Source organism: Adiantum capillus-veneris, chromosome 6, assembly GCF_014529385.1.
Source record: "Adiantum capillus-veneris isolate H3 chromosome 6, ASM1452938v2, whole genome shotgun sequence".
NCBI classification, from domain to species: Eukaryota; Viridiplantae; Streptophyta; class Polypodiopsida; order Polypodiales; family Pteridaceae; genus Adiantum; species Adiantum capillus-veneris.
In genome coordinates this window covers 66,416,382-66,433,735 of record NC_140936.1, presented here as the reverse complement: position 1 = coordinate 66,433,735, position 17,354 = coordinate 66,416,382, and positions in this window count along the sequence as shown.

Here is a 17,354-nt window from a genome sequence, read left to right as displayed (position 1 = left end):
ACTCCTTTTATAGGCCAAAAGGGCTGCCCTCTCTCATGAGAGGCAGCCATGTGTAGCCCCCCTTGTGTAGATATGTCTAAATCGGACCCTCCGCTTCTAAATTTGGCCACCAACCATTGGCCATTGACTTTCAACCACTGGCGGCCACCGGCCATTGGCTACCGGCCACCGGCCAACTGACCAACCGACCGGTCTTTTTCGACCACTTTTCGGCCGCCGTCCAGCCATAATATTTTGGCAAAAAGGAATATTCTGGCAAGTGATTTTTCATTGTGCACGATGGATTTTCCTCATAATGGGGCCTTACAAATGTGGATTTTTAAACACAAAAAATTACAAGGGGTAAATCAGGCTGCATACTTAGCAATCTTCCACTTGGAGACTGATCTCCAAACCAACCCTGTGACTTCTTTCCATCCTGGCTTCTTATCCTTGAATGCCAATTGAAGATGAGCAAAAGCTCAACTTCTCCTTGTTGACCACCTTTGTAGACGTGTCTGCAGGATTTTCACTTGTATGCACCTTTCCTAGCTTTAGTTGTCCCTCTTCCAAAAGAGTGTCCCTAGCTTTAGTTGTCCCTCTTCCAAAAGAGTGCGTATGAAGTGATATCTCACCTCAATGTGCTTTGTCCTTGAATGAAAGGATGAGTTCTTTGCAAGATGGATAGCGCTTTGGCTATCACTATACAAGATACAGTTGTCTTGTTTGAATCCAAGCTGTTCTGAGAATCTGTGAAGCCAGAAATTTTTTTTGCTTGCCTCCATCATTGCTACATACTCTGCTTTCGTGGTAGAAAGTGATACCACTTTCTGCAGCTTTGAAGCCCAACTTACTACTGTGCCTCACCGTGAAGACATAGCTAGTAGTTCTCCTTTGAGTATCTCTGTCACTTGCCATATCTGTATCAGCATACCCTTCTAGAAAAATATAAGCTCCTCCAAAATACAAAGCATTTTTTGTGGTCCCTTTTAGATACCTAAGTATCCACTTCACAGCTTGCCAATGCTCTTTACCTGGATTGTCCATGAACCTACTTACAACTCCCATTGCATGTGTGATGTCTAGCCTTGTCTAGACCATAGCATACATAGGAGAACCTACCGCTGCAGCATATGGAACTTTAGACATATAGGCTATCTCCTCTTCCGTCTTTGGACACATATCCTTGGTTAGTTTAAAGTGACCATCCAAAGGTGTAGAAACCGTTTTGCATTTTTCATTGCAAACCTTTCTAGTACCTTCTTGATGTAATCCTCTCGAGATAGATTTATTGTCTTCTTCGTCCTTCCCTTGATATTTTCATACCAAGTATCCTCTTTGCAACACCTAAATCTTTCATTGAAAAAGATTTAGATAGCTCCTCTTTTAGGTCTCTGATGCCCTGCATGTTAGCACTTGCAATCAGCATGTCATCAACATACAGCAATAGGATGATGAACTTCCCATCTCCCAAAATCTTCGTGTAGAAGCAATGATCTGAGTTGCATCTTTTGAATCCATGGTCTAACATCCATCAATCGAACTTCAAGTACCATTGTCTTGATGCTTGCTTTAAACCATACAAGATTTTCTTTAATCTACAAACCATTTTCTCCTTACCTTTTACTTCATACCCCTTTGGTTGAAGCATGTAAATTTCCTCCTCTAAGTCACCGTGAGGGAATGCCGTATTTACATCCATTTGCTGAAGATTTAGATCATGAGCAACCACAAGGCGTAAGACAAGCTTAGTGGAGCTCATTTTTACAATAGGAGAAAATATTTCATTGAAGTCAATACCTTTCTTTTGAGAAAATCCTTTTACCACAAGCCTAGAATTATACCTTTTCTTCCCACCTTCTTCTTCCTTTAGCTTGTACACCCATTTGTTTTGAAGTGTCTGCTTACATTTAGGCAGCTCAACCAGCTCCCATGTTTGGTTGCGATGTAGTGAGTCCATCTCCACTTGCATGCTCTTTGCCATTCTTCTTTGGATTCGTGTTGCATAGCTTCTTTGTATGATTCAGGCTCTCCAGAATCTGAGATCAAGAGATGGTTGAAGGAAGTAACAAACCTTTCTGGAGGTCTACTTGCTCTTGTAGATCTTTGGGGAATAGGTTGAGGCTCCTCATTTGGTTGACATTGTTGCACATTGTCATCGTTTGCAGTCCTTGAGTCTTCACCGTCCTCAAGCTCCATGTACTCATCACCTGTTTCTTTTGTTTGTTTTCTTTCCAAGTAATCTTTTTACATATTTTGTTCATTGAAAATTACATCCCAACTTCTAAAGATTTTACCATCTTCACGATTCCATAGGCGATACCCAAAGTCACCTTCTCCATAGCCAATGAAGAAACACTTTTTGGACTTTGCATTTAACTTTGACCTTAGACTTCTATCTATGTGTATGAAAGACTCACACCCAAACACTTTGAGAAATAAATAGTTCACCGGTTTACCTGTCCATGCCTCCTCTGGAACTCCCCCATCCAATGCCATTGAGGGTGACCGGTTGATTAAGTACATAGACGTACTCGCTGCTTCCGCCCAAGTTCAAGCAGTAGGCTTGCATGTATCCTCATGCTTCATGCTCGCTCCATGATTGTCATGTTCATCCTTTTCAAAATCCTATTTTGTTGAGGTGCTCTAGGGGTTGTCCTTTGCCTCCGAATTCTGTTGCTAGCACAAAATATTTCAAAAGCTTGGTTGAAATATTCGCCTCCATTGTCGGATCTGAAGCATTTAACCTTGGTACCTGTTTCATTCTCCCAAAGGCTTTCCACCTTTGAAATATAGAAAATACATCAGACTTATTCTTCATGACATAAACCCATGTTTTTCTAGTTGCATCGTCTATGAATGTTACATAGTTCAATGAGCCACCAAGTGATGGTGTACTTGCAAGACCCCAAACATCAAAATGAACCAACTCAAGTTTTTTATTTTTTCTTTCATTTCTTGATTTTTGAGATTTTACCCTCTTTTGTTTACCATAAAGACAATCTTCACAGAACTCTAAGTCCAATTCTTTCAAACTTGGTAGAAGCTTCTTTGTTTGAAGGATTTGCATACCTTTGGCACTCATATGCCCAAGCCGGTAGTGCCACACCGCACTGTCAACTTCTGTAGTTGCTTCACAAGCTGAAGGTTACGTGCTAATAGTACACAAGTAAAGTGTACCGACCTTTTCTCCCTTGGCAACCAACAAAGATCCCTTTGAGATCCTCCACCATTTGTTTCCGAATGCAATATGGTGACCTTCATCGTCCAATTGTCCTGTAGAGATCAAATTTTTCCGAAGAGAAGGAACATGCCTAACATCTTTAAGCTTCCACTCATTTCCATTAGCAGTTTTGATAGAAACTGTACCTTTGCCGATAATCTAACAAGCTTCATTATCTCCCAAGTATACATACCCAAAATTACCTTTGTTGTAATCTTGGAAATGTTGCTTGTGTGGTGTCGCATGGAATGAAGCCCCGGAATCTACTATCCAGAAATTAGACACATTGTCTAATGAGAGAATTAGAGCATCTTTCTCTCCTTTACCTGCCACATTGGCCTCTGTTGTTGGCTTGTTGTCTTGAGACTCAGTCTCCTTCTTCTTCTTGGACCAGCAATCCTTCTTGACGTGACCCTTCTTGCCGTAGTTCCAACATTCAAGAACTAACTTTGTGCATGACTTGATCCGTCTTGAGTGATCACGACCCTTTTGGTTTTTGAACCTCTCCTAAGGTCTTCCTCTTGTTTCCACTGATAGTGCAGCACTTGATGATTCTCCCGTGCTTCTCCTTCCTATTTCCTCGCTTAGGAGAATATCCACGACATCATCAAACTTAAGATTATTTGTGCCAGAAATAGTATTACTTACAACCATCAAGGCTGTCCCCACTATCTAGTAGAGATGATACTATAAGGAGAGCTCGCACTTTGTCACATCGAAATTGATTTTCACCGATCAAAGTTGACTTATGTTTGTGTTAAAGTCATTTAGGTGTTCTGCAACTGAACCATTCTCTGCCATATTTAGATTAAACAAGAACTTCATAAGAAACCCTTATTGGATGCCGATGGTTTCTCATAGAAGTCGTCAAGTGACTTCATCAAGTCCTTCGTGGTCTTCATCTCCAAAACATTGAAGGCCACTGTTGACGCCAAGCTTAACCGGATTGTTCCCAGTGCCTTTCAATCAAGGACAATCCATGCTTCATCTTCCATTGTTGCGGGCTTCTTAGCAAGACCGCCTTGTGGCAAATAGAGGTCCTTCTGGTAGAGATAGTCTTCAATCTGCATCTTCCAATGTTGGTAGTTTTTTCTGTTGAAATTCTCAATCTTGAGCTTCCCTTTCTCCGCCATAACTCCCACTCAATTCAAGGAATTCTTTCCTTGAGATATTTTAGCTACGAGAAAACCTTGCTCTCATACTAGTTGTTAGAAATATGACGTAGCTAAGTAGATAATTGAGTACATTACTTAATGGAGAGAGATAACTTTCACACACAAGAGATTATAGAATAGAGAGAGAGAGAGAGAGTACACACGATATACGTGGTTCACCCAATGTGGACTACGTCCACGGGAAAGCAGCCACTCAATGGCTTCTTTCACACACAAGAGATTATAGAATAGAGAGAGAGAGAGAGAGAGAGAGAGAGAGAGAGAGAGAGAGAGTACACACGATATACGTGGTTCACCCAATGTGGACTACGTCCACGGGAAAGCAGCCACTCAATGGCTTTAGTACTTCAAAACAAGAAGTAGGCTACAAAGGGATTATACCCTTTTGGAGCTCCCACCTTCCTTCACTCTCACCACCTCACACCCACCTTGTTGCATCAACTTCACACTATGAAATGTGTGTAGAAATGGCCTCCTTTTATAGGCCAAAAGGGATACCCTCTCTCATGAGAGGCAGCCATGTATAGCCACCCTTGTGTAGATAAGTCCAAATCGGACCCTCCAATCCGCCCATGTGTGGCCGCCTTTGAGAAGACAAATCTGCTTTTGAATTCGGCCACCAACCACCGGCCACCGGATATTGACTACCGGCCACCGGCCAACTGGCCAATCGGCCAACTGACCGGCCAATCGACCGATCGTTTTTCGACCACTTTTCGATCGCCGTCCGACCATGATATTTCGGCAAAAATGAATATTCTAGCGAGTGATTTTATTTACCAGTGAGTTATTTTTCTTCACACATGATGGATTCTCCTCATAATGGGGGCCTTACAAATTTGCGTTTTTAAAACAAAAAATTACAAGGGGTAAATGAGGCGCCATACTTAACAGTTGTAACACCCCTTGTCTTTTTTATTGTGGTCTTCTTATTTGATTTCTTATTCTTCACTTGGTTGCCTTTTAAAGCAATAATAATGGCATCCTATAGCCTATCTGTAGTGATAGCAAATAATATTCATTAACATCTCAACCTCGTGAAAACAGTGTCTCTTCCATTTTTTCAACGACATAGGAATTTTTCGGTACTCAGTATTTTCAGGTATCCCAATGTTAATGCACTCAATGTCAGGATGTCCTGCAATTTTTGAAACACTTGTAGAGACTACCTGCCCTAGATCATCAAATCTATTCTCATCTTTGTCACTAGCCACAAAGACATGCACTTTATGAAATTGTGCACCTTGCACTCCATAAACGTCTAAGTACCATTTTCTCTTATCATCACTTGCAAAGTCAACATTAGCAGGAACCGTCACATATTTTCGTTTTCGAACCATTTTTCTTTGAAATCAAAGAAAACACAAAAAACTTGTTAGAGTCTATAATGACACATTGAATGTAATAATGCTTTGAAAGCATATAAAACTAAATTGACACATAACATTTTAATTACACTCTTCAAGACTTTTAGATTCTAAAATCAAATAATTATCCAATTTAGACATTTGATAGCCGAGTAGGTGTATCCTAGATCCCATAAGTAATCTAGAATAAATTTTTCAAGGTAGGTTATTTTGAATCCTTTAAAATAAACCATTTGAAATACATTTTCAAGATTGTACCCATCTTAGATCCACCACTTGGCCATTCTAAGCATGTCTTTGAAAGGTTGGTACAATTGTTGATGTATTTTAGATCCATCACATTGAATCTTCAAATAAAATATGTAGGATAGGGAGGTACTAGATTCACTATTTGGCCATTCTAGTCAATTCTCTTGGAAGGTGCGTGCATCCAAGATCCACCACTTGGCCATTCTAACTAGGTCTTCCAAGGTGGATGCAATGGTTGGTTTCTCCTACATCCACCAACTTCCAATACTAAACAAAATGTGTGCAATATGCACACCTTAGATCCACCACTCTTCACCATTCTAACCAAGTCTTGAAGGTGGCTGCAATTCAAATCCACCACTTGGCCATTCTAAGCACGTCTTGCAAGGTGAATGCAATGATTGGTTTCTCCTACATCCACCAACTTCCTATTATAAAAAGTGTGTGAAATATGTAGACCTTAGATCTACCACTTGGACATTCTAACCAAGTTTTGAAGGCGGCTGCAAATAAGATCCACCACTTGGCAATTCTAAGCATGTATTGCAAGGTGGATGCAATGGTTGGTTTCTCATGCATCTAGAAATTTCCTATTCTAAACAAAGTGTGTGCAATATTTAGACCTTAGATCCACCACTTGACCATTCTAACCAAGTTTTGAAGGTGGCTACAATTAAGATCCACCACTTGGTCATTCTAAACAAATCTTACAAGGTGGATGCAATTGTTGGTTTCTCTTACTTCCACCAGCTTCCCATTTTAAACAACGTGTGTGCAATATGTTCTTAGACACACCACTTGGCCATTCTAACAAAGTATTGGTAGGTGGGTGTATCCATGATCCAACTATTGGTAAGTGGGTGCATCCATCATCCACCACTTGGTCATTCTAACCATGTCTTAAAGTTAGGTGCATTCAACACTTGGCCATCATAAGACTTGTAATTTTACACAAATTTTGTGGGATGAGTAGACCCTAGATCCACCACTTGTCCATTTAGATTAATTTTTGGAAAGTATGTGCATCAAAGATCCACCGATTCGTCATCCCAACCAAGGTTTGAAATGTGGATCCAATTGTTGGTGTCTCCTAGATCCACCACCCTGGAATTTCAAATAAAGTGCAGGAAATAGGTAGACCGACAATTCCCCAGTGGGCCATTCTAACCAAGTCTTGGAGAGTGAGTGCATCCAAGATCCAACACTTGCCCATTCTAGACAGGTTTTGGAATGTGGGTGCAATGTTTGGCATCTCCTAAATCCTCCAATTTATAACTCTCAACAAGATCGACCACTTAGACAATTCTTAAGGGTGGGTGAATCCAAGATCAACCACTTGGCCATTCTAGCTAGGTCTTGTAAGGTGAATGCAATGGTTGGTTTCTTCTATATCCACTAACTTCTCATTTTAAACAAAGTGTGTATGACGACCTTAGATCCAACACCTAGCCATTCTAACCTAGTCTTGAAGGTACCTGCAATTAAGATCCACCACTTAGCCATTCTAACCAAATTTTGCAAGGTGCATGCAATAGTTGATTTCTCCTACGTTGTCAAGAACTGTGGAGTGTGGCTAGGAAAGTGTCGAGCCTCGGACTGTGAGAGTTTGCAGCAAAATCAAGCAAGTCATAGAATATTTGAGGCTAAACACACACTAAAAAAGAACAAAAATCCAGCCATGAAATATTATATTTGAAAAAGGAACCAAGATCAACTCAAAACTCTTGTGTGTGTGATGATTTGGTGTAGCCTCACTACCAATTACACAGTTGCAGTGCTCTTTTGCCCTGATAAAAACCCTACACAAATGCTTCAATTCTCCATTGTAGCCATTTCATGGAAGCTTAAGAAGTTCATTATTCACTCACAAGTAGGTATTTGAAGAGGATAAACCCTAGTCAGTGGCGTCACAACCTCAAATACAGGGTCAGAACAGCACGGGACTGCATTAGCATACCTTAGGTGCAGGCTTTGTATCCCTTCATAGAGGAGCTTATAGTGCTCATATTGATGTTCTAAAATGATCCCTCACTCCTCATAATTGCAGAACCATGAGTGATGTGGAATTTTGAGCCATTTTCAAACCATTTTTGGGTCATTTTTTTGACCATTTTTTGTCAGTTTTAGCCCAAAAATGACCTTTTTTCCTCGTAAAAATCCCAAACGACCTGGGAAAAATCCCTAAAATTGTGAGAAAATACATTGGGATTAAATTTCATATTGAGTGTAATTTTACCACTTTCCAAGCACTCTAGATGCATCTGTTCCGCCCGCGCATGAAACTTGCTATTTTTTATCGAGATCGTCCGCATTGAACTTTCTAGGCAAAACGAGCGTGCCACTCGATACACTTGAAATTTGTACATTCCTAAAGAAAATTAGGAATAGATTTATGTGAGGTGTTATCAAGACTATTTTTGTGAAGATTTGTGTGGTTATCAAGACTATTGTCATACACCAACACCCAATCACCTTCCTCAATAGCTTTAGGTCTGAGCCTGTGTCTTTTACCATTCAACCTTGCATCTCTTCATCGTGCTACTGCAATCTCAAAATCTTGACACTTTATTTCTAATTGTTGTATGTGCAAAGCAAGAAGGTCTTCCCTACTCATTTCATCTTCCCAAGCCAATACATTCCATGTGGGAATTACATCCTCAATTGGCATTATAGGTTCCAGACCATACATCAACTGAAAAGTCATATAACTGAGCTATGAGTTGTACGATAGCCCATAAAGCATAAAGCAATAACCTAAGCCACTCTCCCATTTTAACTTTGCAATCTTTAGCCAAAATTTAATGATAGGATGATGCCCACGTTATGATTTACCATTCCCCTTAGGATTGTATGCAGTAGTGAGAGCGAGTTTAATGCCCAATCTAGAGAAAAACTCTCTTGCTTTGTCAACATCCAACTCACCCCTATCCGCTGTTATTTTCCCAACACATCCATAATGGCTAATCACATCATCCAAGAGGAACTTACATATCCCTTTTGTGCTTTTTGTTCTTAGAGCACGACCTTCAACCTGATTAATCAAGTCTTCTCGTGCAAGCACTATTATCTCATCTGCCATAAACCCAATGGCATTGTAGCCAAATCTACTACCCACTTATAATGCATGGCCAGTGGGTAAGTAGGGTGCAACCCATCATGATGAAGTACATTTGAATACATTTGACAGGTTTCACAAGACTCCACAAAGTGAGATACATCTTATACATACCTTTCCACCAATACCTCTCTTTCATTTTAGTAAAGGTGGCCCATACACCTCTATGTCCAGCATAAATACTCTCATGAAACTTTTTCATAAGCTCATTTTGAGTGTCCTTATCATTCACGACTCTCAACGGAATTCCATTAATTTGTTTTGGTTGCCTCCACAAGTATCCATCTTTTGAAAAGTATCCATATGCTTTTCTATGTATTCTTTTGAACTCTTGATCTTTCCACCCTTCTTGCCTTGTTAAAGTGCTTAGATAGTATCCAATGAGCAACCAGTCACCTTGATATAGGTCCTCTAAAAATGACTCAAGTGCATTTGACAGGCAAACATGATCACCCTTGGCATGAGAGATACTATAGAACCTTGTGCCTACATCATCGCCCTCGACAACCATGTCTTCTTCATTGTCATATTTTGCTCTTGAAAGCAAATCCGGAACCGGATTATCTTCTCATGCAATATTCTTAAACTCCATATTTAAGGACTTTATGTAGGCAATCCATCTCAACATAGCAATGTAAGGAGTTTAGCAGCTTGTGATCATTCCAAGAAGAGGTAGACATTCAGTCTTCACTATTACACTTGCACCTATCAAATACTGTTTATCACATTTCAAGGTTGTAACTTCTCTCCATAATTCCTTTTCACCTGTGGATAATTGCGTTGACAAGCACTTAGGACTTTTGCTCTGAATTTCACCACATATCGCTTTCCATCATCATCATCATCTTGTCCAATCGCCCATCCAGTTCTTGTGGGGCTAGTATCCACTATCAGAATCACATGTCTTTCACAATCGTAGTTTACTTTTCTCAAAGTTGGCAACATGAGCAACAACTTCTTTAATTTCCTCATGGCATGTGTATGATTTCTTCCCATTGAAACTTTCTGTTCTTTCTCAAAAGCTGATACAAAGGCTCTGCTACATGTGCATAATGCGAAAGCCAAATAACATAAAACACGCATTGAACCCGAGAACCTTTGAACCTTAGTGAAATTTATACATTTCTTTTTCATTCTTTGAATTGCATTAATCTTTGTAGGACAAGGCCTTATACCATATGGCCCACACATATGTCCTACAATAAGAACTTCATTCACACCAAACACTGACTTTTTCCCAAACAAGGTAAGTTTCACTTCTTCCAACCTTGACAAGATCTTATCACAATCATTGATATGGTTTTCCACATACTTGTGGCACCCCCTCAAATCTAGAGCCACATTTATATCACCTACGTCACATCCTTTGATTGGCACATCATCAAGGAAAGGCATGGTAGTTTGAGGTATGAAGTCACATAGGAATTTGTTTATACCATTCATCATATGTGCAACTGAATTAGTTGCTCCATGAGGTAAGATGCACATCCTTACCAGGACCAAAGGTGTATTCATGGTAGTCAGGTCCCTACTTTCCATTGTTGGTTGGAATTGAGCATACCCTGAGTACAAATCTCCCATAGAATATATTGCCTCTTCTTGCAAATGCCTCGGCAAATTCATCTACAACTGGTCTTGTACCCACATTTTTTATTGTCACCTTATTTACAGACTATGTAAAGAACCATTTTTCTTTGGGACTGTGAACCACCTGTTCAAATATGGAGCACAAGAAGGCTCCAGAATACCCATATTCTTGATCTTTTCATTAAGCAACTCAATGAGTTTTGGCAAATGAGACTTTGGAACTGGAATAGGCCTTAAGTTCCAAGGTACATGAGGGATAGTGAAGATCACCATAGGAGCAACAATGGATGGATCAACACACCCTATCTCATGAGGCTCAAATGCAAAAGCTTTTTTTTGTCTGGCAAGCATGTCTTCAAAGCATATCTTTTCAGCTTTTGTCAAACTGTCCTTGCAACCAACCTTTAACTCCTTCAAAGAATCCTACATGAACTTGTGTCCAATCTTGCTTGGGTCACGAAGTTTAGATTGCAAAGCAGCTTGTTCCATCTTATTTGTGCAATCTTTTGGTAGAGGTAATGCCATTGGTTTCACTTTCTTTGCCACAGACTACTTAGTCTCCACTCATACATCAACACCTTGAGCATTTTTGAAATCCTCAATGACTTTGTATATTTCTATTGAGCAAAATTTCACAACCTCACTTCCCATACACAAATTTCAATCCACTAACAACTCCCAGTCTTGCATAGTATCCACAAACAAACACTCATCAAACACACCTACAATGCATTCATCATCTTCTAGAAAACCATTCATCTTCAAACCTCTTTGTACACTATTTACATGTTGTTGTTCACCCCGCTTTAAGTCCTCACACTTTCTAAAAGTAATAGATCCATAGTCTGTTAATCCTACAAAACCTGTAGCAAACATTTCCTTTGCATATACATCATGCGATAACTTTTCTCTTCTTGTACCACTACAATCCCGCTCTACAATGATACATGGTCAAAACCCTTCATATCTTTGTAGTCCTTGAATTCTTTGTTTGTCTTTGGCAAGGGTTTCTCTCTAAGACTTTCACGGTTCCTTTCATGGTCCACACAAACAATAAGAAATTGTCCTGCACGCTTCCCATCCCTGCTCCTTATCCTAGCATAAGCTGACCCATCATCCATTACCTTGGTTTCCATGGGAGGGGGATTTCTAATCACCGAGCACAAAAAATCGAGCGAAGATAAATTCGAGCAAATTGATACAAGAGCAACAATAGTGAAAGAAAATAATAATGCCATGCACATTACTTTCACTACCACAAATGTGACACTTAATCGACAAAAAAAGAGATTTTAGAACCATTATGAAAATTGAGTATTTGAGACACATGCAATCTCTTCGTACTCGAAACATAGATAATTCAATCCCATGTGGCATACTTCCTCTCAAAAATACGTTAACATGTCTATCTATCATAGATCTACCTAACCTTTTGGGAACTGATTGTTGTCTTCTAAATTTGTGAACATAGCTTTTGACATGCATGAGGTCTTATACAATATTTTACTTGGGAGGAGTCCATGACAAAAGCGAAGTGGAAATATATTTTTGAGAAGAGGCAATAAAAGGGTTTGGGCAAGCTCTAGTTTACTAGTTACCAAAAGTTCTTATCTCGCTTAAGTTCTCTAGAAACTTGTGCAACATTGGCTTCTAAGATGCCTCCTAATTGTCCAAGACCTCCTATTTGCAAATTCAAGTATAAAATAAATCTTGAAGAGGTGCCTTGTAGGAACCTTCAAAAGGATGCTTGATTTGATCATTTTGCTTCTGGAACCACATTCCACGAGCACTATTTCTTGCCTAACGAGTCTATCGTGATCATTAAATAGAAGCAATCCAACCCATAACCAAATGTAGGTTTTTATGCACAGGAAAGGCCCAAGTCTCAGGTGCATTTGCATGCCTACTAGATGGTGAGGAAAAGTCATGAAGCAACAATTTCTTAAAATCTCTTATGCAATGAGTGCTTTGACTGCTAAAAACACCCAAGCTCCTAGGATATCCACGCCAAGATTGAAAGAATCTTTTAATCTTGACTCACATATTGTCATTTAAAGCTTCCAAATCCTACTAGATCCTTTGCAAAACAAGAGCAAACATTGCAGGAGCAGAGTTGTTTCTTCTACATGCCAACATCCGTGGGGGCAATCCATTGCCCCAATCCCTTCAATCATGGAATTAAAAAATCCCTTGCACTGCTCGCCATCATATTGCAATGGTTGTACTATTGTCCACCTTCAATACCTCAACCTCACGGCGGCGCATTGCCAACGTTTGCCCAAGAAGCGCACAATTAAATGATCTCCGGACACAAACCATTCCATGTGCCATTTTATCTGCCTATCGCAAAGCCTACTACAACAGCTCCCTAGTTTGCTTGACATTTTTTTTAAAAGAACTACCCCTACTCTACTGGTAGCTTGGTACATTTATTGATTTTTTCAACAGATGCCCCCAAATCTCATCCCTGGGTAACAACCTTGGAATGGATTTCCTCCACCCTTTAAAAAGGAAATCGAATAAATCGAACTCAGACAAAGAGGACGGTAATCATAAATGAGCAGTCTCTGTAACCAACACATCAAGCATGTAATCTTGCCTTGCACGTAACCCCCGTTAATAAGAGAAAACTTTCTAAATCTCTGTGCGTCTACTACTCCTGCATCCATCGCCCTCTAGCGCTATGTGCATGCTGTGTGCCTGTTGCATCGTCTGCACGTGCTCGTTCGCTCCTGCTCTGTGCCTGTTGTGATGCCCGCCACCTGCCATTAGCCCCTGCGAAAGGGATCTCATTTGAATCGCCTCATTTTTGGAATTTTTTACAACCGATACCCCCTACTCGCATGACCCTACTACTCGGTCCACCCACCTTGTATTAATAAGAATATTTTGGGATTCCCTCCTCCTCCCTGTTGGAGCCCCATTGGTCCAACTATTGTAATGAGCCCATTTGTAAAGCATATCAAATTCCATTTTTTATGTCAAAGACGTCTTATCAGTTTGATCCATTCGTCTGGATTATGTAAATATTAGTCAGTTAGTCAGGACTCAGATTTATTCCCACTTTGTAATCATGAGCAAGAGAACCCCATGTACATTTTTGAGCTAAGGTGACTAAAGTATAAAAGTCACCTTAGAACCATTTTTGAAAAACAACATTTGAATTAATCCTGTGTCGTACGAGTCGGAGAGAGAGAGAGAGTGTGTCTTATCCTCTTCGCTACGCGCTTCTCCCTCACCGGATTCACGACGTGACCACACCACCGCGATAGTCTCTTTGAGATCTATGTGCCCACGCCACACATTCGCCGTTTTGAGTTGATCACGATCGATTCTTCCATGAGCTTGTTTTGCTTGTAAGTAGCACAAACGGTGTCTGTTTTCAATAATCAAGTGCTTCATGGAATGAGAAAGAGATTAGCTACACATAGATACTGATAAACTTAAGTTTCGCCCACTTTTGGATTATGACCTGTTGGTCTATCGCAACAGCATTCGAGATAGCTAGGGTTCAAATATGGTGAGATTAGACTTATAGGTAAGTATGTCCTAGTGAGAGGATGATGCCTAGTAAGTTTGATGCGATTCCGAGTTCATTGGACGTGTAAACTGTGTTGTAAGCGTTAAGGGATAGAGTGGGTTGCATTTTATCAGGGTTAATGAGTGATGCATCATAAAAGTGCGTATGTGTAGATTGGTCTCAGCCTGACAAGCTAACGGTATTGCCTACGTGCATCTACGGGTTAGTCATGTCATCAGATGATAAGTATGTTGTCTGTGTCGTACTCGTGAGTATGAACAGGGGAGTAGTTTTGCCCTAAAACATTGGCGCCGCTGCCGGGGACACAAGACCTTAAGTAGGGAGATCTACGTCACTCGTGTGATGGTTATCTTACTTTAGTTTTGACTAGAGAGAGCTTAAACTTTTAGAACAAGATCCAGGATAGAGTATCCTGAGGTCTAGTGGACAGCCAGGAAGCCTGTGTCTTGTCGAGGGTCTGTGACTAGTTAGATTTAGTTAAATAGGATAATGAGGAGTTATGGTTTTTGGTTTTGAGTGCTTGTTATACCTGTGAAGAAATAGAGTAGAAAAACGCCGTAAAATCGCAAAAAACAAACAAAAAGAAGAAACAATAAGGCTGTTTGCTTGCCTTGAAAGCAAAACCCACCTCATATACCCTTGAAAAGGGTGAAAAGAGTCGACATTGAAATCTATGATTCAACACTCGAGAAAACATAAAAACTGTGACCAAAACCAACAAAAGGAAAAAAGAAACAGATGATTGTCATAAGGAAACACTAAAGTGAACCTAAAAGAGGCCAAGATGAGATATAACCATTACCCAAGGGTAAACTGACTGTGTCATGAGGAATGACTGAAGTGCACAAGTTTAAGATGCAGTGTCATCAAATTTGCATCACTTCAAGTGCAATGGAGTTGTGAATAGTCAAAGAAAAGTGAAATTTTTGAAGTGCTTAAGTTTTGAGGTCAAAATAAGTCCAAACTTCATAAAACTTGAGGGATAGACTTGTATGGGCACAGGGAACAAGACTATGCAAAAACAGACAAAAACTTAAGTCCCCATTGCTCACTGCTTGGTCTATCGCGATAGACTGGTGAAAGTGGTGTTTGTCTAGCAACAAGCGAAAAACCCTGATACCACAAGCTTAACACATCAATACAAGGGTACTCACAAAAATTGTGTGAATTTGAACACCAAATTTTGACCCCAAAACTTCAAAACTGGTGTTGGGAGTGTGAATTCAGAGACAAGGGCAAGAAATCTTTGACCCAATGTCCAAACAGTGCCAAAATTGGTCAATGCACTACACAAGGGGAGACTAAACTAACTGTGGGGAAAACTTTGGAAAAAAGCTGAAAATGAAGAAAGTGCTCAGTCTATCGCGATAGACCAAGGAACTTTCTGCTGGGGAACTTTTCTTTCAAATTTTCCCTAAGGAGAGCTTTATCAGGGCCTAAATAGCACACACACCAAAATTCAAGGCATTTAGATCACTGAAGGTCAAGCTGAGGGTCAGATAGAGAATCAAGCTCTGACTGAAATACTAAAAGGGGACCAAAACCCAACCCAAGTGTCCAAACTTCACAAAACTGGAGGGATAGGCTATAGAGGGTAGCTGGAACCCAAGGGTAAAGTCACAATTTTGAATTGACTTGTGCTGAGCAAACTGTCAGTCTATCGCGATAGACTAAGGAAGTAGTGAGTTAGACATTTTTTGTAATTGGTGACTATACTGCTAGGACATACTCTCTATATAGATCCCAGCCATCATTTCAGAATTGAAATTGGACCACCAAAAGACTGACTAAGTGGTTACTGTATATACTTGAAAGATTTTTTGGTAATTCAGGGAAAACACTTGTGAACAGACTCACCATCTTTATGTAGATCCCAGAAGGAGGTCATCACAAAGCTATACAGGAAGAAGGAGTCCAGGTAAGCTTTAAGTTTGCAACAAAACTTTCATTCATATGTATTTGAGGTCAGGAGCCTTTGTTAAGTCGGGAGCTAAAAGTGTCAAAAGTCAAATTAGCACCATGTCAACAGAAGATAGTGTAACTCAGACGAGACTAGACCCATTGGCACCAATCATTGAAGAGGGTAGTGATACTAACACTTTGTCGGAAAAGTCCTTCTTCATGATGGGGAGTCAACAGCCACTAGGTTTCAACGGTGAAGGATCAATGCCAGGAGGGAGCACCTCCCTACATCCTTTAAACAACACCTAGTTCACTATGATCTTCTTGGAAGGAACTAACTCGAGGGGAGCCCTAGTCTATTATGACTATCGGGGACGCAAGTGTATCTGTATTGAAGAAAGACCGGCTCAGAGACTAGAGATAATTCGAGTCTACGATGATGGAGACAGATTCAGAGACGAAAAGGGAAACCACTATCTGATAGTGAGTAACCCTGAGGATTACAACAGATATGAGGATAACCTGGCCAAAGGGAAAATGGTTTCAGAAACCCAAGAACCGCCTCCTAACATTGATCTACCTGGAGCGCTTTTTATGTATGGTAAGAAAACAACCAGAGTCCCAACCTATAATGAGAATGTAGGGATTTACAAGCATGAAAGCGAAGGAATAGTCTCTTACTTTCAATGCAAGGAACCCTACCCGAATGAATTAAGAAAAGACAAGGTTCTTTACTTATTTTCATATGAAATTGCTATGGGGAAGGATATTGTTTTTGTTGACAGATACGGGCGTGAATACAAATGTATTCTCCCAGAAGAGGTTGAAAAGGCAACAGTTCCGGGAGCATCGACCTAATGGCCCCGACGAGGTACCAAGAGCCACCTACTCCCCTAGCAAGTCGACTAATCCCTTTTCAGAAGAGTATGATGCTACCTCACATTCTACCCGACCACCGACGTCCAACTACTAGGACCAACCAGCTACTCAACCATCACTTCAAGCATGGCTTCGACAGAGTGCTACCTTAGAACAAGACCGAACCCGAGAGGGTTATCAAACCGCACGAGGGTTAAGGGATTTACAAGAACCACCGCTTTATGCACAGTATCAAGGAGAGAGTAAGCCAAAGACTCAGGGGTCAACTGAGCTTGGAAGAACACCCCGAGAACGAGTTCGGAGAGATGAACCATCTCTCCCGAGAGCTGTTAGAAAT